This window comes from Lates calcarifer, linkage group LG7_2 (genome assembly GCF_001640805.2).
Source record: "Lates calcarifer isolate ASB-BC8 linkage group LG7_2, TLL_Latcal_v3, whole genome shotgun sequence".
In the NCBI taxonomy this organism is placed as follows: Eukaryota; Metazoa; Chordata; class Actinopteri; family Centropomidae; genus Lates; species Lates calcarifer.
In genome coordinates, this window is record NC_066854.1 from 13,082,682 (window position 1) to 13,099,678 (window position 16,997).

The following is a 16,997-nucleotide window of genomic DNA, read 5'->3' on the forward strand; positions in this document are numbered from 1 at the left end:
TCTCATGTGCATGTACTCTTCCACTTTCCAAAAAAAATAGAAGACTGATACTGCACACATAACAGATACTGAAAGTGCATGTTGCACGGATTAGGCCAATATGTACCTGGAGTTAAAGTATTGGCAGTTTCTGCCTACACTAATACATTTATTGAAGGCAGGTGGAAGATCTGTGCTGAAAATGTAGACATGAGATATTGAAAAGAAAATGGAAAAGTGCAGTTTGAACAATTTCATTGTTGTGAGATTGATTTGTCTTTGATCTTTAAAGAGAAGGTTTTGCTAAATATGAAACTAGCTCTGTAATAATTCAGTTATATTGATAATCATTTTGTTAACAGTCAACACAATGTTACTTTCTACAACACTGTGTCTGTAGGTTACACACACTGAACATAGGCAACAGACTTTCTCTATTTCCCCTCTAATTATAGCTCCAAGTTAAACAGCCATCTCCAGGAAAAGTCACAGGAATTAACAGTTACACAGCAGATCCAGGAAATCAGTTAGAGAAGTGTCACCTAAAAGTGTAAGTCAATATTTACTCACAGCTCTCATGTTGTCAGACATGATGACACTTTGCATTTGGCCTCAGTTTTCTAACATTGTGTTGTTAGTATTTGGATGAGTGTAATTTTGGTTATATTTTGAATACTCTGATATTAATGGGAAATGATCACAGTATCAGTTTTGAATCAAACTTCGTCCAGCTTCAAGGCCAAGTCCAAATGTCATCAAGCCTTTTGCAGTGTTGATTCTGACTGCAGGGAGTTATTACACTGACCTGAGACCAGCACAAAGCAAAGCTCTGAATTTTTTTCCTTACTTTTTTTTTCTTGTGGTTTTGATGATCAGTGGGCCTCGTAAATACCTCATTTCTGTTTGTTTTTTTTTTACTTGTTTTTGATGTCAGCTACATGTATACACATTAGGTTCTGCCCTTCAAACCACATTTATTTCACATAATTGAAAAGGAAACTAACATTCAGACAAACAAAATACAACCAAAACCAAACAGAGTGGAAGCCAGAGGGGAGAGAGACTGGCTGCTACCAGTTTATATAGTGCCAGACCAGGTGAGCTGAATCTGCCTGATGACCAAACTCCACCCAGGAGTCTTTCAGAGGGAATTACTCTGACAGGGTCGTCACCCCCCCCCCCCCCCCCCCTCATAAAAAGGTGGTTCCACCACAAACCCTGGCACTGACAAATATTAATTCACACCTCCCACTAATCCCTGCAACAGAAACCCCACCCATACCACAGGGTCCTCCAGCTTGTCCACACTCAGATGTCTGCAACCTTGGTACCTAGAGGAAGCATCTTTAAGACAGAGAGGGAGACAATCAAGATTGTAGGGGATGAGCAGAGTTTGTGCTTGTGTGCGTGTGTGTGTGTCAAGGCCGACTGCCTGACTCCACACTCCAAAAGACCATGCTTCAGATCAGCATCTGCGTCAAGGCCCAATCCCTGACCACATGACACCGATATCCAATATTCAGGAAGGCAACCAACCCCTCCAAACAAACCTGATACAGAACCCAAATCGAAAAAACTGAGCCCCAGCGTGCATCAACGAAAACAGAAGGAAGCCCAACAAACAAACTGGAGAATCTCAAGCCTAGGCCACGGACGTAATCCCAAGCATATAGCTCTATCCATTTTCACTGCCACTTAAAGAGGTCAAGTTGTAATAATCTCAGTATTTAAGCAGGAGAAAACTCCAGTAATCAAAAGGGCCACCGCAAACCAAAATGCACAATGGAGTAATACTTCAGATTTCAACCAAAAGAGAGACAAAAGGCTAGAATACTGCCCCCCCCCAAAAAAAAAACCCACTAAACTTACATATGATACTTCCCAGATGCATTTAAATAATGCCTACATACAAACAAACCCCCATTTCCACAGGAGGTACCGATACAAATGAAACCAGGTCAAAATTCCAAAGCCTAAACTTCATTTTACCAATCTGGTTAATTTGATCCCGGACGAGCCCCCCGTTTGTCACGACACAGAAGACTGCAGATTGCTAATGTTAATATGAGCACATCAGTTGAATAGAAAGGTTAGCAACTTATTTGAAACATTTCTTCATATTGAGGGTTTGTTCAAATGTTATTGTCAAAGCTAGGGTAGAACCACTCAACCTGGGTCGTAACAAACTATAACACACATAGTGTGCTGTTACTAAATGAACCTAGAAATGAGATTGCTTTGTTGATTATATACTGCTTAAAACATATAAGTGTTATCTTTGAGGCGAAGCATTAAGTAACTCAGGATTAAGTAACTCAGGATAAAGAACGACACATTTCTGCGCACAAGCTATTAGTTCAAAGGTGAGTTATTTTTTCAAAACTTATAGAAATAAATACAATATAAACAAATAAATCCATCATAGTGAGAGTGGAGGAGGCTTTGGGGCTAAAATTAAATGTTCTAGATCGTTGTGGGAAAGACAGTGTAAATTAACAGTTAAAAATATTCCACTTTGTCTAAATCTCCTGCTGAGGCAGTACAGGATTCATGACACTGGTATTTTTTAATAGTTTTCATGCTACTGAAGCTGTAATGAATTGATGTGAATATTTTTAGGTACTTTGCTGACAGCAGATTAGTATAATATTTTAAGAGAGAGAGAGAGAGAGAGAAGAAAACACATCCACCAGTGAACCAGTAGCACAAAAAGGTGTTTACCATGATTTTGTGGCACCTCATACTTCACACCTTAAACACATTATTGTGGTCCTGCCAGCACTGCAGGTTGTGTTTTTGGTTTCTCATGGCATTGCTTTCAGACTGATTTAAATGGACCATTATTTACCTAGAAGACTGTTCTGTAAGCAGTGCTCCCTGTAGACTGCCTCAGTCTTCTGAGTGTTGATGGATCGCGTATAAAGGACCATGCAGCTCGTTGTAAATATGATTTATCAAAACTAAATGCAGCACAGAAAGCTTGTATTGTGCTGAATTATTCCTGAAGGGATAAGCACTGTAATCACAGTGCTTGTGGTACTTGCTCTAGTGGGCAATGCTCCGAGCACTTCATGCATTCCAATTTCTCCAGAATACATTAATATTGTCCTCTAGTTCTCCCATGGTGACAGTGGAAATTATACATTTTTATGAGGAGATCAGAGGAGAAGCAGAGCATGGAACATGCAGTATTACAGTGCGATGAATTTTCACACCACTCCAGATTAAAAGTTAATGGGAAGAGCTGAAGATGGGATGTGACGAGGCTGTGTTTGCCCGCAGTCCTCTCCACCGCAGAGGCTATTCTGACTTTACTCTTCAAATCTGTGATTCACAGATTATGACTGCTCCCTCAAGTACTTCTTTGATCATCCCGCAGCAGAATCAGACCCTGACAGAGCTAATCAGAGATGTTTTCCTGGGAACAACTGTCCACATGCAGCTGCACTATGAAGTGCTTTACACATCAGCATCACACCGTGTTTTATCACCTTGGTAACACGCACTTGAACAAGTTAAAACTGCTACATACATCATTTTAATTTAACTTTAAGACATTAGTGAAATTAATATTCGGAAACAAGACCATCACTGAACAATGCCAGCCTCTACTGACCTCAACACATTTCTACTTCTGGTTACATTTAATGGAAATCTGCTGAACCGATCAAAGTTTATTGATGACCTTGGACACAACAGGTTCTTAGAGGAGACTGGATGGTCTCTAAATGTGTGGTTCCCACCATGAAGCATGGAGGAACATTTAACCAGCATGGCTACCACAGTATTCTGCAGTGACATGCCATCCAATCTGGTTTGAGCCTTGTGTGACCATTGCTTCTTTCTCACAATTACAGTTAGCCCAAACACACCTCCAGGCTATATAAGGGCTACTTGACCATGAAGTAGAGTGATGAAGTGCCGATCACCCAACCAAAACCCAACTGAGATGGTTTGGGATGAGTTGGACCGCAGAGTGAAGGCAGAACAACCAACAAGTGCTTAGCACCTCTGAGAACTCCTTCAAGACTGATGGAAAACCATTCCAGGTGACTACCTCATGAATCTAACTGAGAGAATGCCAAGAGTGCGCATCAAAGCAAAAGGTGGCTACTGTGAAGAATCTAAAATATAGAACATATTCTGGTTTGTTTAACACTTTTTTTTCTTTACTACATAATTACATACGTGTTATTTCATAGTTTTGATATCTTCAGTATTAATCTACAATCAAATCTACAAAAGAAAAACTACTGAATGAGAAGGAGTGTCCAAACCTTTGACTGGTACATATATTAGGACTGGTGATGGTGCCTCATGCGGCGCTGTTTAGCATTTACAGGTTACCATTACATTACATTTTTGCCAACGTGTAGCCGTCTAACGATGACACGTTCCTTAGTGTCACATGACTATGTCTTCATTGTGTTGTGCTCAAGATACAGCCACAGAGCTCTTTGTGCTCTTGTGGTGCTTGTGTTCTTCCAGGGACTCATGATCTTTGCATTTGGTTCACAAACTGAAACAATTTTTCATTTCATTACTTTTCATCTTTAGTATGTGTTCAGCAGGACTGCAGTTATCGACTGTAGAGACATCAGACTGTAACAATGGCAGGAAGCTTGAAGAAATGGATGACTAAAACCTTTCTAATGGCTCTAACACTCACACAGTGCACAAAGCTTTATTTATAGCTGACTGGCTGCAATCAGCTGCCTCCTCAGGGCCTGCAGTGGCTTTTACCTCAGCCACAGGCTGTTAGACAGCTCATCAACATGACTGACAGCTGCTGAGGCTGGAGCCAGGCCAGCTGAGGGGGAGGAGGGCGGGACAAACAATACACCAACTGCTTCAAGGCCAGAAGCTGTTCATTAACAGCCATAAATGCAGGTTTGGTTTTTAAATATCATAATGGAAAATAACATAAAGGCAGAGAGTAAGTAAGTGTGAAATAGACATTCTCTGTATATTTCACACAGAGAGCGTGAAATAGACTGTTGATTCTGTGAAATTTGTTTGATGTGTTAGTGAGGAGCAGCACACTGGATTCACATTGTGGGCACTGTGGTGTAAAGAACTTGAGCAGCATGTAGAGGAAACGAATACTTCGAAAAATCACACTAATTAAAAGCTCTCATTAATTTTCGAAAATAATGAGATTTGAGATCAAAACTCGATATGATTTAGCAAGTTTTTGTTCTTTCTGATTCCATCTACAAAAACACCCAGTAAACATTATCCATCATGTTTGTACTGCTTCCCTCTGAGGCTTCCCTCTCTGCCTCAGGTGTAAATCATGCCTGCTCTCCTGATCTCAAATTATTATAATGATGTAAAATCGCTGAGGAAGACCACCACATGTGGTTGATAAATGATAAATAAGACCTTTTTTTTTCAGTCAGTTCTTTCAGGGATGAAGAATGAAATGAACCTTCAAGCTCCATAAAAACAAACGTGTGAAGTCAGACACAGATTATTACATTTTAATACCAGCAATGGCTGACTAGCACTACCTGAGCTGTGACTGAATGGGCTCTCTGACTGCCTTTGTGAGGCATTAAAACACATTTTTTTTTTAATATGTTTCCTGAAGGTAATACCTCAGTGCACAGTGTTGTGATGCCTACACAGTTAAACTAGTCAGTTGCTGGGGCTGGGGCTCGAACCCAGAACGTTCTTGCTGTGCTAACAGTGCTAACCGCTGCACCAGTCAACTTGATGACAAAACAAGTTGTATGCTAAGTGAGCAACTGTTTATATTAACCTTTCCAGACATTTACATGGTGAGCTAACCTCACAGCTAACCAATAATATTACTTTTTTTTTTTTTTAACAACGCCAGTTTGCCTGATTATGGAACAATGGGCACTGGGAGAGTCAGTGTCTGGTTTTACCCTGTGTAGTATGTCATTGTGCATTACAACTGACACAGCATATTGTCCAATAGGTGGACCAGTAGAGGCGCAGAGTGCTCTCCCTAATACTGCAGAACTGTAATTAGGATGAATCATCATGCAGGTTATTAGAAAGAGGGCCAGAGCTGATGACTTACGAGCCTATACAATGACAATCTTTGTACTTATGAGGCACAGTTGCAGTTATATTATCATGTGCTGCTGCAAACCATATTGTTTTCTGGTGACTCAGTTACTTAATGAGAGAGGTTTGCCCTTGTCTATCGCCCCCTTCACCATGGCTCTTAAGAGACAGACAGAAACACACTTCAGATGTCTGTAACTTTATAATGATCCTGCTTGGTTGTTTACTTACTTGCCAAAAATAATATCTTGTATCCCTGAACCCAGCTCAGTTCAAACTAAAACAATAATTTATGCTACACTGCTGAGCAAATACCAAGACCAAATGAAATGAAAACTCAATCATAAATAAATGAGTGGCTGCTCTTGTCCATATCAGTAAACTTTCTCTTGAATTCAGGTTCATTGCACACAATAAGGTCAGCCTGTTTCATAATGAGTGCAGCTCATTACCTTTACCTCAGTAAAGTATCTGATTACTTTCTCTACCACTGAGAAGTCACGCAACAACACAAACAATCTAACAGATGGTGTAGGAATCCTCTCCATAATGTTGTCAATGTTACCTCATATAGTTTGGTGATATCATGTAATTCCCTGCATAAAAGTGCACAATGCTATGTCTTTGTAAGTCACTGGTGACCCCATTCATTTCGTCTACAGTCATCTCTTTGCTTGTCTTTACTGTTGACTTGTGTTATGGTGATTTCATGGTTTAATCACTTTCATTTATTTGCTATAGCCAACAGATCCAAAGTAATTCTTGATTATACCAGATATAAAAGTTAAGTTCTATACTACAGAATACTATACAGAAAATAAAAGAGAGCTTGATGAGGCTGGCAGCTGCAGTAATAATCTAATATTATATCTGAGTGTTCATCCTCTGAGCTCTGACAACTCATCAACAAATCCACCACAGAGCGTTTTGTATGTGCTGCACAGCCAACAGTGTGTAATTAATGCAGAGCTAATGCTTTACATTTAATGACCTCAGAGTTTACCTAACTGTCCAGGGTCACATTTAGAGTAATGTGTTAAGGATTCATATAATGAATCATTTGTACATGAGGGTGTTGCAAAGGAATAAAGAGCTACTTTAAGTTTGTACAGTGTCTGTCCTTTCACAGCATGTATATTCTGCTTCAGCAATAGAGTACTGCTCATGTCGACCCTGACTATTCATATTCAAGTATGTTTTTATATTTCTGTGTTAAAGTGAAAGCATGTACCCTCAGTCTAAGGTACAGAGCTGTAGTTAAGTGTATTATTACACACTGGAGCACTATATTGTCCTGCTGCAGATTGTCCTTGCTGTGATGTGTGTCCAGGCCGCAGTGTGTACAAGTACGCTGGTGATGGAAAGGAAAATTGAGTTTCTGTTCTGTGTTATGGATGGACGGCAATTTGTGTTGTGGGTTTTTGTTTTATGGCTCTGATTGCTGCAGATCATTTTGTTCTCAGCAGTCCCCCCGGCTCAACACAGGACGTTAGCCCATGTGCGGAGACATCTGTGACAGATATTCACTCCACCTTGTGTCAAAAAACATGATCTATCACTTTAACCCCTTAATAAGCACACCATTTTGCTCTGAAGCCCGGGAATGATATTCCCAGAATTAAGAACTTATTGATTACAGGCACAATCCTGGTCTGTTTTGGATGATTAGTTCCTATATTATTTTAAAACATCACTGATGGAAACAGTATACATACATATGCATGGATTGCTACACAGGCATAAAGTGTATAAATATCACAAACAACCAAAGAGAAATACAACATGACCACAAAGAGATGCAGAACAATCCAACGTTCTTGCTGGAACCTCGGGTTCTGACATTCATCCGAATGTTACTTTGACGTGTCCCACCCACCTAAACATTGTTATAGACCAAGTACACCCCCTACCACACTCTCCAATGGCAGGGGCCTCCCCGAGCAGGACAATGCCTCTACACACAGATACCAATCTGATCCAGCATCTTTGGGATGCACTAGAACAAGCCAGATCCATGCAGGCCCCCACATATATATATATATATATGTGTGTGTGTGTGTGTGTGTTTATTAATCATTGTAAAGCACTTAGTATATTATATACATATTCTACAGCTACTAGTCCATTAACTAAGAGTTTTCCCTCAGTAACCTCCTAATTACTGCTCACTGATTGTAATTAAGTAAGTTGTACATGAATTATGATTAATATGCTTTGCTCAGTATGGACCTGGAACTTCCTTACCTATTATCAGTAAGCAGTATTAGGAGGTTATTAAGGGAAATATGTGATGCATATGATCATGCAGAGTTTTTTATTACTGACTCCTTAATAATGACTAATAAGGAGCCAATATGCATGCAAATAAGCAAGTAGTTGATGGTGAATAAGTGTAGACTAATATAAAGTGTTAGCATGAATTCATATTAACTGTACAATCTTCATCTTCCCTGCCATAGAATCCTGGAAGAGATGGATGCAGGATGGAAGCAGGAAAATGAATAAACCTGGGTCAAAATAACCCAACCAGCTGTTCAGCAACCCAGCAATGTTTTTAGAGAAACACTCCAGCACTGTTTTGCCTTTTCAAAACTCTAAGCTCTTATTTGTCACCTTTACAAAACTGGCAAAGCTCCAGTATTGATAGTTTTTGACATTTTACATAGTTTTTTCTGTGGTTTGACTTTTTTTTAAAGTCTCCATAGCATACATAACAATCTTGTCATTTGAGAAAATTAAAAATACTGCTTATGCAGGTGGTAAGGATATCAAATATCCTGAATGAAATATTTCAGTTCTTTCTTCTGTAGTTCATCATTGTGCAAGCAAAACAAGCTGCTGACTACTCTTAGAACATATGGGATGTTTAGCATATGATGCATTTGCGATCTACATTCAAACACAAGTTGGCAGCACAGAAAGCTCCAGAGGAGAGGACTCTTTCTTAGTGAGTTAGCCAAAGCACTGGTAATAACTCCCATACATTTAAACATGTTGGACTCATTTAAAATGCTAACTATGTCCTTGGCAAACAAAAACTTTTCTTTACATCACCCTATTTTTCAGTTTGTGTTATAATAATATGAAGGAATTTTACCATCAAACCAAGAGTGTGGTATAACTGGCTGTATATTCAGACACAAAGACCAACAAATGATTTTTTTTTTTTTTTTGTGATTTATTGAATTCACCTATGTTTCATGTTTTTTTTAGTGTGGGAGGAAACCGGAGTGCCCGGAGAAAACCCACGCAAGCACCAGGAGAACATGTTAACTCCACACAGAAAGAAGAACTGAGACATCAGGAAGATGTCAGCATCTTCTTTCTGTGGGGCTGCAGTGCTAATCACTAGAGCCACAATGCTGCCCATGAAGGGTATGTGCTGTATGTTTGTGTGTGCATGTGTGGGTGCAGTTACAAACCTCGACCTTAACCTTAACCTTCTCTCCACAGGCGCCAGAGCCTCCTTTGTCTCCTCATTTCTGGAACGAGCTTGTGACGGACGTCTTGTACCTTCGCGCTTCTGATCTCCTGTCCACCTTCCCAGGATACTAAGAGAAAGACAGTGTCTTAATTATGAAGAAAAACCTCATTGCTGTTGTAAAATCCATCCTATATTTATTGCATGTTAATCCAAATATTTCCGAGTTATTTCTCCGTGTGTTTTAAGTTGTAAGCAGGTACTTGCTGGATGCAAAATCATATTTGAAACATTAACTAATCATGTTGAAAATGAATACAGTTTCTAGAAAGAGGAAGGATTAGAAGATAAAATATAAAGAAATAAAAGGAAGTTAGTTGGTCTAGATACATGTAAGGTTAACCAATATTTGTCATCAGATTTGCTTTGGTCGAATTAGAAAATCTTACCTGGCCTCTTCTTCTGTGTCGGCTCTCCAAGTCACCTGAGGAAAGACACAACAGAGCATAAAGAAACAGACGGTTAGATTATAGATGAATGCAAATTCTCACTGAAGACAAGTGTTACTCAGTCCAGGCTCTGGTTAGGTGAGTGTTCTAGAATGAATGCATCATAGCAGATGAATGGAAGGCTCATTATCATATAATAGAACCTTTCCCTTCTCTGTGAAACCACATACACACACACACACATTATTAAAGTTGTACACCTATCTTTGTGGGGACCTGCCATTGACCTAATGCATGATGCTGTCAGACCCAACAAGTATAGTGAGCTCTTGGTTTTCAGCCCTGGTTAGCCCCTCACCCTACTCAACCATTACAGATATGTAATCATAATAAGGTATATAGGTATATAATCATAATAATTATTGTGTAGTGTGCAGTAATTTCCCATAGTTTAATTTAAAATCTACACAGTACACGCTCACTGATACAGCACCATGTAATGTATGTATTTAAAAAATGTTGGTTGAATCAGACATGGAGTTGGTAAAAATGCCATGACCCCTTACCTTCATAACATTACACCACGAGAGATGTTAGCTAGCTAGTGGTAACGTTACCTAGAAATGCTAAGCTAAATAGGTCTTGATCATCAGTTTCATGTTTAGTTATGTAAGAAAAGACCATATTTATCAAGTGTTAATATGGGAGAATTACTTTTCTAGTGTTGCTACTACCTTACAAGGTCCATATTAAGATCATAAATTCATGTACAACAACTTCCTTACTTATTATAAGCAAGCAGTAATTAGGAGGTTATTGAAGGAAATATGTGATGCATATGATATGAGTCCTTAATAATGACTAATAAAGAGCCAATATGCATGCACACACACTCTATAATATATAAAATGTTCTAGGCAGTTGTAGGCACTAGTGTTAAAATGAGGATGCTGTCAAAAATAATGTGAGGTGCAGTAAACAGAAAAAACCTAAATCAGATCAGTATTTCTTATGACCCCCCTCCCCGACCTCCCATCTTTAAAACAGCTCCAGTTCTCCTCAGCACACCTGTACTCAGGTAGTTTGTTCCAGCATTTTCCAGCATTCTTCATGTAATCCCAGACTGACTCTGTAATGTTGAGATCAGGGCTTTGTGGGGTCACCACATCTAGTCCAGGACTCCTTGTTCTTCTTGTCTCTGAGGATAGATCTTTATCATGCTGATTGTGTGTTCTCATTGGGACTCATTGTCTTGCTGCAGAATTAATCTGGGACTGAGGGTACTGATGGAGGATAAGAATAAAAACATCTAGAGTGTCCTAAAACGTCTGCTCAGAACTGTATATATATATATAATGTTAAATGTATGTGAATAGATATAATAGTTGATATGCTCTGTGTGAGTCAGATGACTTAATTGCCTTTTTCTCTTTTATTTTCCATCCTCATAGCCCTGCCCACTTAGCCAATAAAATTATGCACTTGTGACAAGACAATTAATCTCACTGATAAAAGATGCTGCAATGAGGCTCTGACTTTGTAATTTCTAATTACTGGAGTGTAAATATGTGAAGTAATGTTACAAGACTGATCCATTTCTCTCTGGGAAGGCTAATGAGGCAGATGTACATCAGGCTGACTTTGACTGTTAATCACTCTACAGTATCCTGGTAAGCTGTGGGAATCAAACACAATGACATCAGCTTCTCATCAACATGCCTGCAGATAAACAGTATCCTTTTCTGATCAGTAAACTGGCAACCAGAGAATAGTCAGCCCAAAATGTTCCCTTTGTCTGGCAACGTGTGAATAGATTGCTTTACATAACACTCTGTTATCACTAAAATGGAATTCACATGCAGGAAAATGTAATTTGCAAATATCAACAAGTCTCCTCCAAGGCACAAAAACAACAGAGCCAAGACTGAGCTCTGCCACCAAGCAACACTCTCTGGAGCTGTTCCATTGCCAGTGAATGAGCTGGCACCCACAGTATCCAAGGTGATTTTCTGGGATATGTGCACATCTTTCTGACTTCACAACTACCAACTACAATGAAATAAAGCTCATTTGGATGTGATAGCTCAAATAGTCACAGTTTACAGTATAAGCCCTCCATTTGTGTCAGTGGAGCAGCTCCAGACAGCGAGGCTTGATAAAAGCATGGATTAAAGGAACAGTTCAAGATTTTGGGAATTACCAGAGTGAGATGTTCATGATGGATATCAAGCTGGGCATGGTTAGCCTAGCTTAGCATAAGTCGAAGCAGGGAGAAACTGTTAGCTTGGCTAAAATACATACCAACCAACATGTCTGTAAAAGTCTGTAGTTAACATGCTCTATCTTGTTTGTTAAATCTGTACACATATTTATATTTGAGTAAATATTTATATCTGTACGTCTTGAATATATTCTAGTGTAAGTCGAAACCGAATCAAACCATAATATGATGACATTTCTGATTTATGGTGGAATATCCCTCCAAAAATAAGACAGTAACATCTATATCCTTTATCTTCTCTTGGACCCTCTTGACTTTTACAGGGGTTCCTCTGAATTTCTAGCTGGAAACACAATGCATAGCGCTGCCTTGAGGCCTTGTTAGTCACACCCAATTAGGCACACATTATTTCCAGCTTTCCACAGGGTTCAATTTACACAAATGATTATAGTCTGTCCAAAAGCCCGTGGCTGTAGTGATTTCCAACCACACTCCGCAGCGCTTTATAGAACGCCGCTTATATTTACTTTGAATGCCAGTGTTTTCTGTAAATAACAGGGAGGATGTGGAGAGCTGTGGCGTGTCCCGCACAGATATGAATATTTTATTGGGCTGCTCAGGGGTCACTGCACGTCAGCCATGACAGCCACATAAATCAAGAGCCATATCAAGCAGGAAGATGTTCCTGAGGTGCAGCAGACTGTTAATGTGGAGGAACTGTGACCCTTTCTGCTGGTGACACAAGCACACAACAGGAATGCAAATAATGGGCCTCATTCATCAAGATATGTATGTGTTTATTTCTGCATAAAATGAATGAACTAAAACATTCAACATCTCCAACTGGGAGCCATGACATCAGGCACTTTAAACCATGTAGAGCAGGTGAACTCTTATACAGCATTAAAGAAAGGTGTGCTGGTTAAGTGTCAACCTCCTAAGACAGAATGACTCTGCTAGTCATAAAATCATAGCAGGGCAACCGCATGAGCCATCAGACTGTTAAACCATATTCTAAATATGTAAACCATTTATTCAGGGGTCAAGATGAAAGCCAACGTAAACAATATTATCCAAGATTGCACAGTAAATGCAGCTGATAATTAAGATTCCTATCTCCACTGCAGTAAAGCTCCATACCCAGCAAGAGATTACTGCAAACAGTGTCTGGTGGCCAAGTGGTAAAGGCACATACCACATAACTACAATATTCATGCTTCCATTTCTGACTGGGGCACCTTCTCCTCCTGCCTTTATTACCCATCTCTCCAAAGTTGTCAACTATTAAAACTAATAAAAGACAAAATGCTCTAAAAGAATCTTTGGAAAATAAATTGGCTTCACATTAGGATGACATTAGGATGGGGATTCCTGCAGCCAACCAGCACCTGACTGCTAAGACTGGCTGTTCATAGGGAGTTCTACTCACTATGATTGGTCCACTGTTTACATGCTCAGTGATTGATACAGCTTAATAGATTATTGATTCATACTCCTGTGACACAGCTTATTGTCATTTCAATGCAAAAGTCCAGACAGTTTGGTGATTCTAAATCAGACACCGAGCTATTTCAGTTAAATATTAGTATTTTTGTCATTTAGGGTGTTTATTTTATTTGGCATTATGTCTGTGCATGGCCCTGTTCAAAGTTATAAAGGAACATGTTAAAAGTAAAAGTTCCTTCTGAGGCCATACTGTTTTTATTTTTATTTTTTAACACAGATTTAAAACCTTCATTCAGCAACTACAATAACTTTAATTAATCAGGTATCCTCATTGAAATCAGGATCTCCTCTGCTCTCTCTTCTCGTCCCGAGACCAAGAAATATTAATAATTAAACAAGAACAACGCATGTAAAACCAAACGACCAACAATCGAGCCACTTATAGAATAATATTAATTAATTAATATTAATAAAAAAACAGTTATTTTTCAAAAGTTGTGGTCATATCGACTGGCAGGGTTTTTAAATAATTATTAACCTCATTACCACATAAATATCTTCAGTTGTCAGAGGAGTTTTACCTTTAGCTTCCTCAGCAAAAGCACATGAGCACTCACAGGTTTGATAGATAATGATCACATGTCTAATTACAGTTAAAGGAATGACTAAGAAACTATCATATACACCTAGGTGTCATGTTTTTGGCTGTAAATGATTGACAGGGACAAAAATCTGTGGAATCGGTGCAGTATCGATTAAAGCCAGCTGCTGCAATGTAACCAAATGGACACTGTCAAAGCACATCCACCAAAGTGCTTGTTTTTGCCGCTGACAGATTATGGATAGGATTCCTACAGAGACAGAGCTTTTTATTAAAGAGTTAGATATTTTTATTTAACCACAAACATCACTTTATATCACCACCAGACTCCATTCAGAAAAACAGTAATTTTAGAACAAAGGAGCTGCTGGAACTCGATTGATTAGTTTGTTTGCTTATGTGAAGGATCTTAATACTTCTTCACACAACAACACAAACTGCTTCCTGTTTCACCTGCAAAGAGGAACATGCTAAATACCATGATACAGTAGATAACCTGTGTCCAGGACAGAACCTGGTCCATTTGCCCTCATGTAATTTGTAACACCTGTTAAGTAGTTTATGGTATGGAACTGCACACTGAGTCACTGAACTTCAATAAAAACACCAACAGAAACAGGTCCACAGCAGCAAACACACAGTGCTAGTGAGAATGCAGAGCACAGCCTCCACAACAGAGAGCTGTTAGCATTAGGATTACACTTTAATGACCTGAGGCCTGGGGTTGATTTAGTGGAGCTGAAAGACTTTAGCTGATTAGAGTTCACAACAGAGAGAACTTTTGAATCTGTATTTCCTGCAGAGCAGATCCTCATTCTCACTGCCAGAGACCAAGTGCACAGGTAAAAAGCAGAGGGGTCGTCTTTCTGTTACGACATAAAATGTCGAAATTTCAAGATGCAATTAAAGGTTCAGTTCAACCAAACCACAAAAAGAGAAAATGACCTATTGGCTTTCATTTGCAGTGACTTCCAATAAAGATATCATGAAGTCACATGGACTGACAGGTGTCTCACTCATTGGACAGTTCTGATGACATCACCCTGCATCATCAGTGCTACGTGGACCTACCATTTCACTGAACCGCATGTTCTGGTGTCATAAAGAGCTCACCGATAAATAACTGAAAGATGCGTTCAGGCACAGTACTGAGTGTAGGTCACCTGGTCTTGGATGTGCTAAGAACCCAATGAGATGAAACCCGTAGTTTATTTGAATGTGTTATTGTGGAGGCACCTTTAGACACACCAGCATGGATTCTAAAGTGACTTGAATGTGTTGTTAATGCATACTGTTGTCACACAACATAACACAACTTACTACTATGAACATATGACACACTAACAGCAAATGATTTACACTTGAAAACATCCTAAGCTCACTGAAGAGATCATTTCAGGCAAAAAGAAGAACCACAGAAAGACAGACTGGATAATGTCGAATGAACTGTATTTGCGTATTGGTATTTTAAAGTGAGAAAGTATCGAAGTAGATTCAGAATTCAGGAACATAATACAGCTTCAGCAAAAAGAGAAAAAAGACACAAGTCATGTTGTAGAGAGATGAAGTGAAGCAGAAGCACTGATATATTTTCCTTGTAAATGCTCGACGGTGGAACAACAAACCTTTCAACGCTCGGCTTCAAAGTGCCCTCAGTAAACACACCAAGCCTTTGTGCATACTGGATGTCTCTAAATGGATCCAAACTTGAAGCTGCTGGAAAACTGGGTCTCCTCAGGTGACATTTGTTTAACACTAGAACAGAATCACAATATCATTTCACTCAACTTAGGAGATGATTTCACAAATATACCAAGTGTAATTATGGACAGTTTAGTGCAGATAACAGAGGATTGGGAAGAGCTGCTGCTGCTGCTCATATAAAGCTGAAGACAAACAAAGATAGAAAGATCTACAGCAGTAAGACAGAGCTTCTGCACCTTGAGAATATCTGAGTTTCACAGCGTATTCCACAGCATACTTAGCATTCTGCAGACAGAAATGAATCAATGATTCAATTAAAGCTCCAACAATGAAAGAATGAAATAAAAGAAAGACCACTGCGGCAGCTAATTGTGCAACACAAACCGCACCATATCTCTTCACAAGAAAATGTGAGGATTGTAATAAATACTTGTTTACAGCTTTTGCTCATTCTTTATGAGTGATATGTTAACATATTTATTTGCTTCCTCCACTTTTTCCTCTTCCTTCTGTTTACTTGTGACTTAGCGCCACCCTTCAGCGTTTATTCTTTTGGCTGCACTTTCATCGCTCACAAGGGGATAAACCGTTTTTGTGAGCCCATGGTTTTTCCTCCAGCACTGGCCTCAGATAAAACTTATGGGTTTAGCGTGGCCACTACACCTAGCCATCATCTATGTGAACATACTACTGAATATAACTAAAGCCACCTGGAAGCTCAGGTTAAAACCAGACAGGCTTGGATTCTTTATTTACATCAGGTAACCAAATCCTAATGGGTTTTAACAGGCAGGTAAAAGTCCAAAAGACAGATAAGAGCTGAGTCTGTGATAGGCAATAGATGGTCCTGCAGGTATATACAGTACAGCATTCTGGGCAGCTGAGGGAACAGGTGTGCAGGAGGCTGCTGCACCTCCTTATCTCTTTAGTTTTCAAGATTTAATGTTCATTTATAACATTTACTATAAATGCCCAATACATTAACCTTTACAAAACCAAGGCATTTACCCTGCCTCTCGCCCAGTGTCAGCTGGGATGGGCTCCAGCCCCCCTGCGACCCTTAGCGGAGTGGAACGATGGGTGTAGCCCACTCACTGATCATCACAGGCTCCAAAGCCCATTCTTGATCAGTGTCCA